Here is a 17,084-nt window from a genome sequence, read left to right on the forward strand (position 1 = left end):
AGCCGCAAAATAATAACACAGGGCATTTCGGAAGTTATGAAAGAAATTGGCAATGTGCACCGAATTTTGAGATGGAACGGCCGACACGACCTAACAATGACCGATATGCGACTCGCCGACATGATAATTTTGACTATAAGCTGTTCATTACTACAAGTAAATTCAAAACATTTAAGAATTCTGGCAACGACATTCATCCACAAGCATGGCTCCATCAATTCTCTCATTGTTTTCCTCCCAACTGGTCGTTGGAACACAGATTAGAATTTATGTGTGGCTACTTAGAGAATGAACCAGCTGTAAGAATGCGATCGGTCATTCACGATTGCCACAGTGAAGGAGAATTTTACCATGCCTTCCTCTCAGCATATTGGTCTCAAGCCACACAAGACCGAGTGAAACATCGCATCATAATGATGAAACATTTCGAACAGTCTGAATTTTCCAGTCTTGTCAAATATTTTGAAGACATGTTGCATAAGAATCAATATCTTTCAAACCCATACAGCCCTTCAGAACTCATCCGCATTTGCTTAATGAAATTGCCTGAATATTTACGACATATTATTTTAGCAGGACGTTGCAAAGACGACATTGAAGCTTTTCAGGGACTGTTACAAGAACTAGAAATTGACACTGATAATCGTGGAACGCGAAAACAAGGACACAACAATTACAGGTCACATCCGTCACAATTCCGTGACGACAGAAACAATAACCGGACATGACTGGTCTATTCTTACAACGCAAATCGTGACGAAAATAGACACCACCCGTACGACAACCGTTGGCAGAGTAGTAATAGTTACAGGGAAAGATCACCTTTCCGTGGTAATGACTATCACAGAGACAATCAGAGAAACAGACAATATGGGAACCAAAACAATTATTATCAAGGGAGACAGAATAACTTTAGACGCACCGGTCCAGCGCGCAGTTACGACTCAGGGAGAAATTCTCAACCACGTGACCGACAAGAAAGAAACTGTGGAAACTACCGACAAAACGACAGACGTGAATTTCATCAGAACCGGCGGGATTCTAACAGAGCTGGGCCCTCTCGGCAAGGCGAATTTGTAGAAGTTAGGTCTCCTAATCCCAATAACAACGCGCGCCAACAAAGAGACAGACAATGACTCACGCCGCAGGCACCCACGTGCGCCGGCTGGCTCAGAGAAAAATAACATTGACGCTAACCTTGTGAAAAATTACCGACGTATACTGCATGATAATTGCGTTCAAGCTGAAATTCTGAGTACTTTGAAGAGTAAAAGATTGTACCACATTTCACATGTAAAACCGTTTATTGAAAGATAATCTGCCTTTTAACTTTGTCTTTCCCACAAAATTTTTCGCTTCACATTACTAATATGATTTGTCAGACTTAGAATCTGTTTGCGGTGTTTCTGTTTCATATCTGCACAGTTTTTCTGTATTATTCTGCAAAGTAAAACATGTTTTAGTAGTAACTTTTGTGGTATAGCTACAATGAGACAGCCTCTTTCGTAGCACAACAATACGTTACAGCACAGTACGTTCTTCACCACAACAATAAGCGTAATAACTAAGATATCTATACGCAAAGCATTTCACTTTCGTTTACCATGAGGTAAGTACATTGTCTTCTGCAGAACGTAGCTTTCGGAGGACGATAACTACGACACTTCCACAGAGATTATCTTACAGCAAGACGCATATTTAGCGCTACAGGACACGTATTTGAGTGATTAATTTTGTACTTAAAACATTTATTTTTAAAGATTTTTGAATTACAAAGAAAGTTTTCCGTGATACATTTCATTCCATTGCTGTAATCTGTAACACCTGAGGGTATAATTACATTAATCCTCAGGGGGGTACACGCTTACTTTGTGTACCATGTGTTTGGCAAGCACAAGGAGCCCTAGCTAATATGGTATTTGCTTATACAACTTTACACATCGGTACCATATTTCTCTAACACACAAATTACCCAGCTATCTGATCATTTAACTGAGAGATAAACATTTTTTTTACTACATCAGTGACACATGTTTACGCAATACACAATTGGGTAACTTCACACTTATGAAACTGTATTTTGTCTGTACTTTGTAAACTGTTCATATTTTTTTCGGAATCATTGTGATACTATGAGAGCTTTGAATGATGTATTTGGTAAGGGAGCATGATTTTAAAGTACGTTTGAGGTAGATGACACTTTTGAAATGAGCAGAGAATTTTTTTTAGGTTTTGAAATTATTGCAGAAAGCTACGACGTTTTTGAGATTTGACTGAGGTGTTATGATGTTATTATTACGACGACGATGTGTACTATGCTGTTGAGATATGTTTATGATCAATAAGATGATGCTACCGTATATGAGGAATAAGAAGTATGTTGGAAACCAAGAATCGTACTTTAAGAGTTATGAAATGTGCGTAAATTCGTGACTGTATCACAATGCTGACGAATATTTTATTTGGACACTTATATTTATAGGATTTTCTTTCTACAGATTTGCAACGCTAATTCTTGACCTGTGAAATATTTTTATGTGAGACTGTCACTGTAGCGGAAACTGCTGTCGTAAATATTTCCGTAAGAAAGTTAAGTGACCACCTGCACGTAATGCGTCGCGGGCACCCACCTGGGCGACGGCCGCCCGAAAAAAAAAGCCATTAGCCTTTCAGAGGCGCAGGTGGAGGAAAAAAAAGGAGAGACCATTAACCTCGCTATTGACATTCCTTTGTGGAAAGCATCGCAAATAAGACACGCTCATTACTTGGAAACATATGATTATATTGTGGAGCGCCTACTTTCTGCTACTTACTGAAATGCTTATAAACTGATGGGAAATATTCTTACATCTGCAAACCTGATAATGACAAGTGTCTTTCTATGAGAGTTGAGAGCTACTGACTTATGAAATGTCACATGACTATTGAATGATATTTTTATGCTTTGGTTTGCGTAATTGCTTATTTCATTTGACATCTGTTTTCCAGCTGTGTTGCAGCATTGGTTTCATAAAATAAAATAAAAAGCATTTGCTAATGTGAACACTTTCTGTCAACAGATCTATTAAATGATAATTTTGTAATCCACATTCTTTAAAAAAAGGAGCACTTGGAAAGGAAAGAACAATAAGAAGGGACTAGTAACAGTAACTGGACACATAATTTTCTTTTCAAGTACATGGTAATATTTTTTTTACAATAAGTTGTTGTGGTGCACCACTTTAATTACTTAGACATTAAGATGTGATTATACATTTCCCTTATCTGCATTGTTATCTTTAGTGTACTATTTTTTCTGCTTGAGCTATGTCGTGTTTAGATATAAGCTGCTGTTTGCCAGGCATAGTGCTACTGAACTTTAATTTGTGTTACTCTGCTAAGCCAGATTTATTTTTTGTTTGCTGCACATTGCCTCATATTAGTTGTAATGTTGAATTGCTTGGTAATTTAGATTTACTGTAGCTTGCATTGCGATTTTCCATTTTTTTTATTGCTGTTTATATTAATTGTTTTATGTGCTGCTGCATTGCCTCGTCCCTTAGTTTAGCATCTGAGCTCAGTAGATTTAAGTTAGCTTAAGAGGGGGTAGACTATATAAGAAATAGGATACTGTACAGTGGAGAAAAACTATTATTGACAGAGGATGTGAACAAAATACAGAAAGCATGCTTAGATAGAATTTTTTTGGTGGAAACAAAGGATGAAATAAGAGGAAAGATATATGAAGGTTTGGGTTGGACTGCAGTACCAAATGTTACACTGAAAACGAACCCTGTCCTTTCCTATTGGTGTTATCCCACTATGTGTTTGTGTACCCTTGTGTATTTGTTTTCTTCCTGTCTCTGTGTAGTTTCATAGAATTTTTTCTTCTTTTAATATTAAGCTACATTCACTAAGATGAGGAATATTGTTATCCTCGAATATAATTGGCATTAATAATATGTTATTTACTTTGCAAAGATGTTAGACATTATTAATTCCGTTCTGTTTAATGCTCATGTGTGAAGTTGATGTTTCAAAAGTTATTGTGATCTTTTATGTATGTACTCATGTCATAATTCCACTGATGTATATGTTAGTTCGATTCTTTTGTAAAGCCTGTACTACAAATGTTATCTGTATTATTATGTTCTTTAATGATGTATTTTGTACCTTTGTTATTGTATTTTTATGTTACCAAATTGTAATTGTTACCAGTTCTTCAAATTAAGTAACATTTCACTGCACACGTTTCTGTTGGTCATAGTACATGGACAATATGTGAGAAGTAGGGACTGATAGTGTTTGCACATGTGTTAATAATTCAGCAAGGGACTGGATAACAGCATTGCTGGTTCTAAGGACAATTCCAAAAACTTTGTGAGTGCACAAGTGGTGGTTTATGGACTTGCTATATTCTCCGCAAGACTCTTCGATGGTGAATGTGCACCTGCACAATCACAACAGATGGCTGCTGGCCATCTCTACCAGGACTACAGTGGGTCTGCATCTTTGATGGCCCACCAATTGCTACAAGGACTGCAGTGGGTCTGCACCTCTGGTGGCCCACCAGTACCGTAATTTCTACCAGGACTACAGTGGGTCTGCTCTGTGATGACCTAACTACCAATATTCTTCAAAACGTCGACTGACTCTGCTGTGGGTTTACTCTGTTGTGGCCCATTACCTGTCTGCATGTCGAGTCAGCACTGTCTTTCCGTTGGAAGGACAACACTACTTCTTCAAGACTGCATGGAAATCCACTACGTCTGTGTGCATTGTCTTTTACTGCTCAGACTTTGAGAAAAACACTACAATTTTACTGTGACGAATGATGAGGACTGTCTTTATGGACTGTGAGAAAATTTTAGCTTTTGACCAACATTGTATCAATAAGTGTGTGCATTTGATTTCTTTGTTATTGTAATTATGAAAAATTTTATCAAATCATTATTGGCCACTGCCCAAAAAAAAAATTTGTAAAATTTTTTGTGGGGAGCATGGGGGCTATGTAAGTAGGCTGTTTATGTTTTCTCTATGTAAGTAGGCTGTTTATGTTTTCTTATTGGCAACGTTACGTAGCGCTCAATATGAAAATCACTGGCTGTGTGCAGTCTGTGGCTGCTTTGCATTGTTGTAATACTCGCCATTGTAGTGTTAGGCAGCTGGGTGTGAACAGCGCGTAGCGTTGCGCAGTTGGAGGTGAGCCGCCAGCAGTGGTGGATGTGGGGAGAGAGATGGCGGAGTTTTGAAATTTGTCATGAACTGCTATATTTATATATGATGATATCAAGGTAAATACATTGTTTGTTCTCTATTAATATCTTTCATTTGCTAACTATCCCTATCAGTAGTTAGTGCCTTCCATAGTTTGAATCTTTTATTTAACTGGCAGTAGTGGCGCTCGCTGTATTGCAGTAGCTTGAGCAGCGAAGATTTTTGTGAGGTAAGTGATTTGTGAAAGGTATAGTTTAATGTTAGTCAGGGCCATTCTTTTGTAGGGAATTTTGAAAGTCAGATTGCGTTGCGCTAACAAAATATTGTGTGTCAGTTTAAGGACAGTCGTGTATAATTGTTCAAAGGGGACGTTTCAATATATATATATATATATATATATATATATATATATATATATATATATATTCGAAAGAACACTCCTATTGTCAGTGACTATACCGGTTCTAAGTGTGGAAGAGGCGGGAATCAACTCTTCATGACAGGAGCACCCAAACTCTGGGGTGGGTTAAGGAAGACACTGCAGAGGAAGTTGGAGAAAAATTGTCTGTATTCTGGATTGCGGACAACTGCATTAAGGAACTGCCAAAAGTCAAGGATAGTTTTCTCGCCATCAGCAAACAAGTGGTGTGCTGTGTGTCCACAAATCCACCTCACAGAGTTCGTCTTTGCTTATGGGAAGCATCCCGCGTCCGGAAAGAGGAGCAGTTGAGTAGGTATCTGATGAGGAGTCGTACGGTAATTAGGGACAACATCTCTCGCACCAAGAACCAGACACCTCTCGCCCATTTGCACACCAGGCGGTGCTCGTCTGTGTCCATAACATCACAGTCGACACACAACCGGGTGTCTGCGAGGTGAGTCCTGTGAAGGCGTGACTGGAATACCTGTTTCGCATTGACAGTAAGGTGCCATGCAGACTGGATGTCAGTGTCAAGATAAGGAGCGCCCATCGCCAAACGGCACGCCACTTGAGGAAGCTTCCCTTCAACCACATTCGGTCACTTGCAGTGCTGAAGGAAACCATATATCTCCTTCGTGTATGTCAATTGCGCCGGCAGTACGGATGTAGTTCAGTTAAATGAAAAAGTGGCAGAAGTAAAAGAAGGGCGGAACTTCGGAAGTTTGGTTAGGTGCAGAGAGAGAGAGTGTGGTACAAGGGCCTTAAGCAATAGGCTGGTGAGGTACGTAGGACTACGGCGCCACAACGTCATGTGAGAGCCAATGAAAACGGCTACCGCTCTGTCAGGCACATGATACAGACCCAAACCGCCCCTACACCGCGTAAGAGTGAGGGTTCGTACCTTATCTTGCGGAGCAAGCTGTGGCAAACAAACGAACCCAATGCCTCTCGCATGCGCCGGGCCATGGGCGGCAGAATAGGAAGTGTCTACTGGCCATTAAAATTGCTACACCAAGAAGAAATGTAGATGATAAGCAGGTATTCATTGGACAAATATATTATACTAGAACTGACATGTGATTACATTTTCACGCTATTTGGGTGCATAGATCCTGAGAAATCAGTACCCACGACAACCACCTCTGGCCGTAATAACGGCCTTGATACGCCTGGGCATTGAGTCAAACAAAGCTTGGATGGCGTGTACAGGTACAGCTGCCCATGCAGCTTCAACACCATACCACAGTTCATCAAGAGTAGTGACTGGCGTATTGTGACGAGCCAGTGGCTCGGCCACCATTGACCAGACTTTTCAGTTGGTGAGAGATCTGGAGAATGTGCTGGCCAGGCCAGCAGTCGAACATTTTCTGTATCCAAGAAGGCCCGTAAAGGACCTGCAACATGCGGTCATGCATTATCCTGCTGAAATGTAGGGTTTCGCAGGGATCGAATGAAGGGTCAAGACACGGGTCGTAACACATCTGAAATGTAACGTCCACTATTCAAAGTGCCGTCAATGCGAACAAGAGGTGACCAAGACGTGAAACCAATGGCACCCCATATCACCACGCCGGGTGATACGCCAGTATGGCGATGACGAATACACGCTTCCAAAGTGCGCTCACCGCGATGTCGCCTAACACGGATGCGACCATCATGATGATGTAAACAGAACCCGGATCCATCCGAAAAAATGACGTTTTGCCATTTGTGCACCCAGGTTCGTCGTTGAGTACACCATTGCAGGTGCTCCTGTCTGCGATGCAGCGTCAGGGTAACCGCAGCCATGGTCTCCGAGCTGATAGTCCCTGCTGCTGCAAACGTCGTCGAACTGTTCGTGCAGATGGTTGTTGTCCCCAACGTCCCCATCTGTTGACTCAGGGATCGAGACGTGGCAGCACGATCCATTACAGCCATGCGGATAATATGCCTGTCATCTCGACTGCTAGTGATACGAGGCCGTTGGGATCCAGCACGGCGTTCCGTATTACCATCCTGAACCCACCGATTCCGTATTCTGCTAACAGTCATTGGATCTCGACCAAAGCGAGCTGCAATGTTACGGTACGATAAACCGCAATCGCACTTTATCAAAGTCGGAAACGTGATGGTACGCATTTCTCCTCCTTACACGAGGCATCACAACAACATTTCACCAGGCAACGCCGGCCAACTGCTGTCTGAGTATGAGAAATCCGTTGGAACCTTTCCTCATGTCAGCACCGGCGCCAAGTTTGTGTGAATGCTCTGAAAAGCTAATCATTTGCATATCACAGCATCTTCTTCCTGTCGGTTAAATTTCGCGTCTGTAGCACGGCATCTTCGTGGTGTAGCAATTTTAATGGCCAGTAGTATACATTTACGTGTTGTGTGCGTTGCAGAAGGTCGAGTGCTCGTAAACGGTGATCTAAGAGGCCAGCTCGTAGTTGTGGAAGGAGACGTCGGCAGTTGAGAGCAACTGTCCATCGCAGAACACCCCCTCGGTTGACGTCGGCGGCAGCTTGCCTGGCTAACGGGCAAGCACGGGTGGGTTAAAAGCGGAATGTGTACACCTCTGATAGAGTAGCTTGGAGAGGTTCATCAAACCAGTCTTCGGACTGAAGACCATCACAACAACAACAACAATGACACAAGATATGAAGCAGAAGCGAGAGGAACGGTCATGGTGTATCTGGTAGGATAAACGCTGCTGCCTGTGAGAAACTGGTACAGCGTGAACACAGTGTTCAGAGGGTCGGGGGATCGCAGCCGGCGCCCTCGCGGTGCGCGGGTGGAAGGTAGTGCGCGGCCAGCGTCCGCGCGGACACGGAAGCCGGGCAGCAGCGGCAAGTGCAAGGTCCGCGCGCCACCCGCTCCGTGACGTCAAAGGCGGCGCGAGGCCGGCCGTGACGTCAGCGTCGCGTGGCGTCACGTGGCCGCGGGCCGGCCGCCAGTCGCTGCCGACGTCTGGCCCCGCCCACTCACTGCGGTTCCCTTTCTCCGCCTTTCCACATACGCTACACCTACGACACGCAAATTCTCCTGGCTACAAGCGCATCTCTTTACTTTCACGTCGCCATATCCGGCACCACCACGCGTGTCGATCTGTACTACTGAGCGATCCATATAAACCCGAACTATTTCAATGCGTCATAATTTCTTACCGAAAGCACGTATAAAAGGTAAAGTTGTTTCGATGATCTCAGAAGCTCTTGCAGAATCAGAAGTACTGCCAGTTGTTGTCAAGTTGATTGTTGTTTCAGCGCATGAGGTACTTTGTCCAGTATAATGCCACACTCGTTCGCGTTGTGAGCTCGCTCGTACCCTTGTCGGTCGCAGTTTGTGAACTCTGAGTGTGTATATCGGGCCGCGCGACAATAACGAGCAAATTAGTGCTTCGTTCGCAGTCTTTACCTGGCAGAAACATGAAGTACACATTTCCAGAGCGGGCTTTTATTGTGAAAACTTACTGGAAGACAGGCTCATTGGTTACAACACAACGAGAATTCCGGACAGAATTCAGTGTGTGCGATGTTCCAACAAAAGCAACAGTTTTATCGATTGTGAAGCCGTCAGCACACGGACCGTGCATCCGAACGTTGAGCGTTGAGCGTGCCGACTTTCTGACGTCATAGCGCGGAATAGCACTTTCGGGAGTCTTTCTGAACGTGCAGAGCAATATCTGGCATGTCAGATATTCTGAGCGTGCGTCTGAGCGTTGACCAATGAGATGGCACAACGCTACCTACGTCACACGCACGCCGTCTCCCTTCAGAACAGATTTGTGAGGCGCCATATTGGCATTCATTTCAAGCCTATATGTATATATGCCGTTTGTGAGCACCAGCAAACTGAGAATCACTGGAAAACCCGTTGTTAACAGTGTGATTCGATCCAATAAAATAATGAGAAACATCATATTCGTGGCAAAAGAATTATTGTAACTTGCGAGTTATGAGAGTAGGCTATTTGAAGGCAGCGACACACTGAACATTCACCCAGAACGCAATGTTCTTGGTACAATTTGTTATAATTAAATTTCAGTTAATAACATAATTATCTACGAGTAACGTTTTTAGCAAGGTTTAACACAATATGATTAGACACCATGCGTGTGTTGTTGGTGTAGCGTAGTGAGTAGCGTCAGCTTTCACATTCGTAATTGGGGCGATGGTTCGCGTCCTAACACTACCAAATTTTTTTCCCCCCTAACATTCGCGTTTTTATTAGGTTCTGATACTTTATTATTAGTTCAATATAAGTATATGGTATAGTATTTGATGTTATGTAAATATAAGTTCACCTATTCTGAGGGGTGACTTTGTTCGATTGGCTTAATTTACAGGACAGCTTGCGCTACTTGGATAAAGATATTTTGCTCCTTCTTCTTTTACGCTTCGTAATTCACATGTTGCAAAGATTCTGCTACTGGGTAGGAACAGTGGTCAAGTAAGACTGACCTTGGTGTTTTACTAAAATGTGGGAATGATGAAATAATGTTTATCTTATGCGGAGAAGTATTCCATATTTGTACCGCACTGTTTGTAGTGGAACTTTTATTAGCCTCTGTCCTCACTGATTAGACATGGTACTTTCCTTTTCGTGGGCGATGGAGGAAATGTGCGTTTTAATAGAGCTAACGTGGGAATTTTACGAGCGCCCGTTGAGTAAACAGTGTGATTTACGAACTAGAAACATACTCAACTGCCGCTGGACTGCGTTGCGATCGCGTATACCACGTTGGGTCCCACGTACCGTATGCACAAGTCGCATCGCTCCTGAGCGTTCAGCAGCACGTTGAACTTGGCACGCTCCACGTTAACGTTCGACTACACGGTCCGTGTGCCGACGGCTTAAGGGAGCTGGAGACAGCTGGTGTACTAAACAGTGACAGTGGTAAACACAGACCATCACTGAGTGCAGAGGTTACTCATAATGTTCGAACCAGTGATCTGTACACTACCTGGATGTTGAACTTCATCTGTCTGAACTTGCCAGCCATAGACACTCATATTTCGTTACTTTCCAGACTACAGCATGGCTGCTAGGAAATTTCACTAGAACACGTAAAGAAAATACTTTTCGATTCCACTCCCACATCACCCTATTACATCACATACTGACATAACATTCAAAACAAGAAATGAATCTGCAATTCTTTGACACGTACAGACCGATAGCAATTTGTTTGCCAAACTGCAACATGGCGGACGATGTAAAAGCACATGAATCTGCAGACACGTTGCTGTTCTATACTCAGAGACCAGACTTCTACATCCAGGTTGTATAGAGACCACTCGAAGACGCTAGGGGCACTTTCCAAGGAAATCGTTGTGTCGATTGAATCAGGAGGCAGGCATATCATATTGCAAATGTTAGAGAGCTGCGAATAAATCAGCATTGCGCCCATACTGAGCACACATGATGCAACTGCACAGGATTGAACTGCAAAAAACAGATTATGAGAAAAGAATATGTTATGTCGAAGGTTTCACAGATTTCTTATTCAAAGTCCGGACATTCTGTTGGTTTACAGATGAGATACGGTTCCATCTGTCTTGTTACCTCAACACACAGAACACCAGCTACTGGTCTGGAGTAAACTACCACATGATGAACGAAATACCACTGCACGATGAAAACGGTGGTATGTGGAGTACGGTGTCAGCTGCCAGGATTATCAGCCTCGTTTTCTTTGATACTACCACATACTCCTGGAAGTGAAACATGGACGATAACTAGTTTGGACAAGAAGAGAATAGAAGCTTTCGAAATGTGGTGCTACAGAAGAATGCTGAAGATAAGGTGGGTAGATCACGTAACTAATGAGGAGGTATTGAATAGGATTGGGGAGAAGAGAAGTTTGTGGCACAACTTGACTAGAAGAAGGGATCGGTTGGTAGGACATGTTTTGAGGCATCAAGGGATCACAAATTTAGCATTGGAGGGCAGCGTGGAGGGTAAAAATCGTAGAGGGAGACCAAGAGATGAATACACTAAGCAGATTCAGAAGGATGTAGGTTGCAGTAGGTACTGGGAGATGAAGGAGCTTGCACAGGATAGAGTAGCATGGAGAGCTGCATCAAACCAGTCCCAGGACTGAAGACCACAACAACAACAACAACCATATACTCTACACTTTGTATGGGTATCTTCAATACATTGCAGCTGGATGACGTCGAACTTACAGAAGGTTATTTCCAGCAAGATGAGCAACGTGTCACACATCTACCGCTTCCAAGCAACTTGTAACCAGTTTCTTTAGTGACCAAATAATCTGAAAAAAGATTGTGGCTCTCCAATCATCTGACCTAAACCCCCCCTCCGCCCGCCATCCCAGATTTACTTACAATACGCTTGTCTCTTATGAATCCTCACCATCGAGGACAACATACTGGTTTCTATTACTTAATAAGTCTTCGAGACACTCTCATATCTGGGAACTATTCCCTAATGCCCGTGCTAACGTTAACAGTCTGCCGTGGATTACCGTGTCAAATGCTTTTCGGGAATCTAGCAATATGGAATCTTCCTGTGTCGCTTCATCCATATTGCGCAGTACATCGTGTGCGGAAAGGAAAAGCTAAGTTTCACACGAGCGATGCTTTCTCAAACGGTGCTGTTTCGTGGACATAAGCTTGTCCGTCTCAAGTAAATTTATTGTACTCGAACTAAGAATATATTCCAGAATTCCACAGCGAAGCGACGTTAAGGATATTAGTCTGCAATTTTGTGATTCTTCTTATGTACAGGAGTCACCTGAGCTTTTTCCCAGTCGCTTGTGACTTGAGCCGGGCGAGAGATTCGCCATAAATACAAGCTAAGTAAGGGGCCAATACTGTAGAGTACTCTTTGTAAAATCGAATTGGGATTCCATCTGGACCTGCCGCCATATTCGTTTTCAACTCTTTTAGTTGTTTCTCTACTCTTACTTCACAGTCTCCTTCAAATTTTTGTCGCTGCGTTGCCACACACTTGTCTCTTTCTCCGCATCTTCTCCTTCTATAGGCCGGTAAAACCACCTCATATCGCGTATTTGCTGGGAAAGTTGATCGGCGACTTGGCGTAGCTGTGACACGACGCAGCAGCTTGTTAATAAAGTAGACCCCTTTTATTCAAATCCAACAGAAATGACATTAGGGTTTACATACTGGCAGATGTGACTCTTTCGACTGTGAAGGGAAGCATATTAGGGTTCCAGGTCGCGCCGATGACCAGATCATTGGAGATGGAGCCCAGGTTCGAACTGGGGAGAAATAGGGGAAGGAAATACATGCCTACGTTTCAAAGCAACAATCATGGCATTTACTTTAAGTGATTTAGGGAAATAACGGAATATCTATAAAAACTAAACTCCTCCCGAACAGGCCATGAATGCCCAAAGGCACCGACCGGCCGCCGTGTCATCCTCAGCCCACGGGCGTCACTGGATGCCGATATGGAGGGGCATGTGGTCAACACACCGCTCTCCCAGCCCCATGTCAGTTTCCGAGACCGCAGCCGCTACTTCTCAATCAAGTAGCTCCCAGTTTGTCTCATAAGGGCTGAGTGCACCCCGCTTGCCAACAGCCCTCGGCAGACCGGATGGTCACCCATCCAAGTGCTAGCCCTACCCGACAGCGCTTAACTTCGGTGATCTGACGGGAACCGGTGTTTCCACTGCGGCAAGGCCGTTGGCACGGAATATCTATAAGGGGAGTCAAATGAAAACGAGGCAGAGTATGGAACGAGCATGGCACGGACTTTGGTAAGGCAGGCAGGTGTGTGGATAAAAGTGCCCTCTGCTGGAAATCAGTAAGGAACTGCGGTCACGTTCACTGCCGTGCCGTTTGTCTGTCGGGCGTGCTCTACGTGAGGTCAGCGAGTCGTGTGTCCATCTGAGTTCACTGTGGAGGCCGGAATTTTGAGCGTGGAACGAATCTCAGAAAGTGAAATTCATGCCCAAATGTCTCCTGTGTATGATGAACACTAAGTCACGTGCTTGTCTGTTGGCGTGGAATAAACGATTTCGAGAAGGCCGGGTGGCAATGAAAGACATCACTCGGCCAAGACAGGCTCAAGGTGTTCTCACCCCCTCTGCTGCGGTGGATGCTGCTGGTATAAATCACCGACAGCGGACGGTGGAGCACATTCGGCTCATGTCAGGTACCAGTCAGGGAACCGTTCAGGCCATCACTACAGAGCACCTGAAGTTCCGAAAAATCTATACGCAGTGGGTTCTTCACAACATGACGGAGGAGCAGAATGTTGTCGTCACTGCGGCATCTGAAACGGTCTCACGACGAAGAATATCGTTTCCAGTCCCGTATTGTCGAGGGAGCTGAAACATGGCGCTATGGTTTTGAGCCGGTGAGCAAGCGTCAGAGTCAACAGAGGAAGCACACAGACTCACACCCACCGAAACAAATTCGAAGCGTGCATACCAGCTCCGGGAAAGTCATGATCTTGATTTTCTGGAAGACGGCGCCACAATTAATGCAGAGCTGTACGTGAACACTTTGCAAAAATTGAAGCACGCCGTCAAGCCCAAACGCCCAGAAATATTGACGGACGGCATCATTGTTATGCAGCGTAATGCGCGCTCGCATGTTGCCAATGTTGTTTTCACTACGGCGCAGAAATTTCGCTGGGAAGGCCTTACACACCCTCCATACAGTTCCGAATTTTCACCATGAGATTTAAATATTTTTGGATAGCTGAAGACAGACATTCGTGGTCGTCGATTTGCTTCGGACGAAGAGGTGCACATCTGGCTACAATCATGGCTCCGTAGGCAACCGCAGACATCTTTCCATGTAGCAATGGCCGTCTTAAAAATGGACATGAACATTCACAAACGCAAGAAACTTATTTTTTTGTGAGGTTACCTGTCTCGGTCTGTTTTAGACCATTTGCAGACCTCACACCATGATGGTAGACCGTGGCGGTGAACAGAGCAGGTGATATGACTCCACGAATCAGTCAGCGTTTGTGGAATCGTAGCGCCTGCTCTGTTGCAGTTGTGACTGTTGATGTTCATTTTTAAATAATAAAAAAATGCTGCTCCCCAAGGGAAATGTTCGCAAAAATTAATGATCCTCTTGTCTAACAATGGAATAAATGTAGTAACAGCTATGGCGACCACTTCTGAAATAATAAACAGTCTACTTACATTTTTATACATCTGTCTCGTTTTCATTTGACTGCCCCATATCGGCGATTTTATCGCCGCCCTCCCGAATATGGGCACACTACCTCACTCGCCAATACTTCCCTACTGTCGTTATTTCCATTTTTGTACTGTAAGTGTTTCTGGTTCATTTCTTGAACTATACATTTAGAGCAGTCTTGAACTGTTTGCTCAATGTAGTATACGTCCTTTTGTGTGCTAAATAATTGCGGATTAATAATTACGGCATCAAAAGTCAGTGTATCATGTTTAGAACGAGCCATTCGCGCATTGGTAAACGCGCCTATTGCGCAGTCAGTAGCTGTGCGACTCAAAACCACGTGAGTCCTGTGTGTTACGTTTCAGAACATCACATTTGACAGGTATCCTCAACTATTTACCACTCTTTCATCACATTTCAGAAGTAAAGTAAAGTAATTATTATCATAGATTACATGAAAAACAATAGTACGTATTGGTAACACTATCTTGATGTTCTTAACACGGTTCCAGATTTGGTATTTTCATGGTTACAATCTGCATGTAACAGGAAATGAGATTTTATGTGTAACGATGTAACTGAGCGCCGATTTCAAAACTACCGTTTGTTTCACACTATCCGTCACGCAACAATACTGTCATTCAATGTCTCAATCATTTATGTAGACTGTTTTCGTCATATTATACTAGCTAAAAATCACCTAAATCTGTGACTCGTCGTAATTTGCGCAGAAATCATCAGGTACAGCCAGAATGTATTGTGGAGTAATACTGAAGGAGTATGAAAGTGTAACCGAACGTGTGTAAAAGTTAGACATTCTCTGTTAAATGACGTATCAAGGGAGTGTAGTGCGCATTTATTTAATTTTGGCCCCGTAGTCTTCTCGCCAACGGGTAACGCCTGGTAGGTAGGCAACTGGCGGACCACTCCAGCAACAGAGGGCGTCGACCTCAGGCAGCATGGCTTCTGAAACTCATACGCGAATGGATGTAGGGCAGACCACGTTATCGCTTTCACTTCTGTGCAACGGGACGTAGCTGCGTCGTCTACGTAACGAATCTCACATTTCTCTACAGTTATTCTCTTACGCAACACAACTGTATCATGCTCTGAGTCAAAGTTTTTGCTGGCGATAGTTTCGAGCAGCAAATGACGGCTTCATTCTGTGCCGCAGTCAAGATAAGAAATGTTAATGTTAGTACAGTAGAGAAGATCCGCTGTTTTTGCCTCCTTAGGGAGCGCAACAACACGTCTGTATATCACCAGCCTAATATTTCTTCTTTTTTTTCCTCTCTAACGCGGGCTTCGGGTTTGGGTAAAATCAGAATGCCAACGACTTAATGTGAATTGGACAGTGATTAAGAAGTAAATTAGCTGTGTCGTTTTCAAAGGAATAATCTTGGAATTTGCCTTAAGGGAGGTAGGACGTCAAACGTGCCGACTTGGAGCAGAAGAGGGACCACAGGACATTTTAATTTCCACTGTCTATACTTTTACAAATGAATTCATAAAACTTTGTCAGCATGACCAGAAAGGATTCAGGATTCATACTCTAGAACTTATTTTACTTATGAAAAAATGAACGAGCTGTTACATTTTAAAATTCATGTTTAGAAAAAAACTCAAATTTTATAATTAATTATGTCAGTTTTTACCACAGATTTTAATAGATTTGGAAAATTCTAGAGTTTCATGCACCTGTAAGTATGGTTTAACTGCTGTACAAAATTCATCGAAGAATCTCTCTTACTTATGAAGAAAAGTGTACCTATAGCAACAAATGCAGCCAATAGTGGGTCAAAAATGATGAAATATCACACGTAAAAAAATAATGTTGCTACGTTTTTGAACTTCCGCTGCCTTGAGTGTGAATCCTGAATCCTTCCTGGTCACGCTGACAAGGTTTTTTGAATTTAATTGTAAAAGTATAGACAGCGGAAAATAAACTGTCCTGTTTGGTGTCTCTCCTGCTTCAAGTCGGCCCGTTTGACGTCCGACCCCCCCCCCCCCCCCCCGCCTTAAAACGACTAATGGAAATCAAAGAAAATCGAAATCTGGATGGCCAGAAAGTGATCTGAACGCCACTTGTATCGAATTCAAATCTGCAGTCTTAAATGAAAATGTGTGCGGTAAATAGCTACTAATTTTATAATCCTGACACTTACCTACTGAGTAATAAATTAAATTATGATAATCACTTTTTACAAATGTCATTTATACAATGCTGTTATTACACCATTATATGGCTCTCACAAGACATTATTTTCATATGTCCATTTTACTTGATTGGCATATTCTATATCTACATCCACGTCTACGTGGATACTCTTATATCTTTC

The 17,084-nt window shown here is 43.2% G+C and overlaps 1 pseudogene; it reads right to left on the reverse strand.

Moving 5' to 3' along the window:
- Positions 1-13,156: 13,156 nt before the first annotated feature.
- LOC124607929 lies at positions 13,157-13,274 on the reverse strand (annotated as a pseudogene).
- Between the last annotated feature and the right edge of the window lie 3,810 nt (positions 13,275-17,084).

Source organism: Schistocerca americana, chromosome 3 (assembly GCF_021461395.2).
Source record: "Schistocerca americana isolate TAMUIC-IGC-003095 chromosome 3, iqSchAmer2.1, whole genome shotgun sequence".
Lineage (NCBI taxonomy): Eukaryota > Metazoa > Arthropoda > Insecta > Orthoptera > Acrididae > Schistocerca > Schistocerca americana.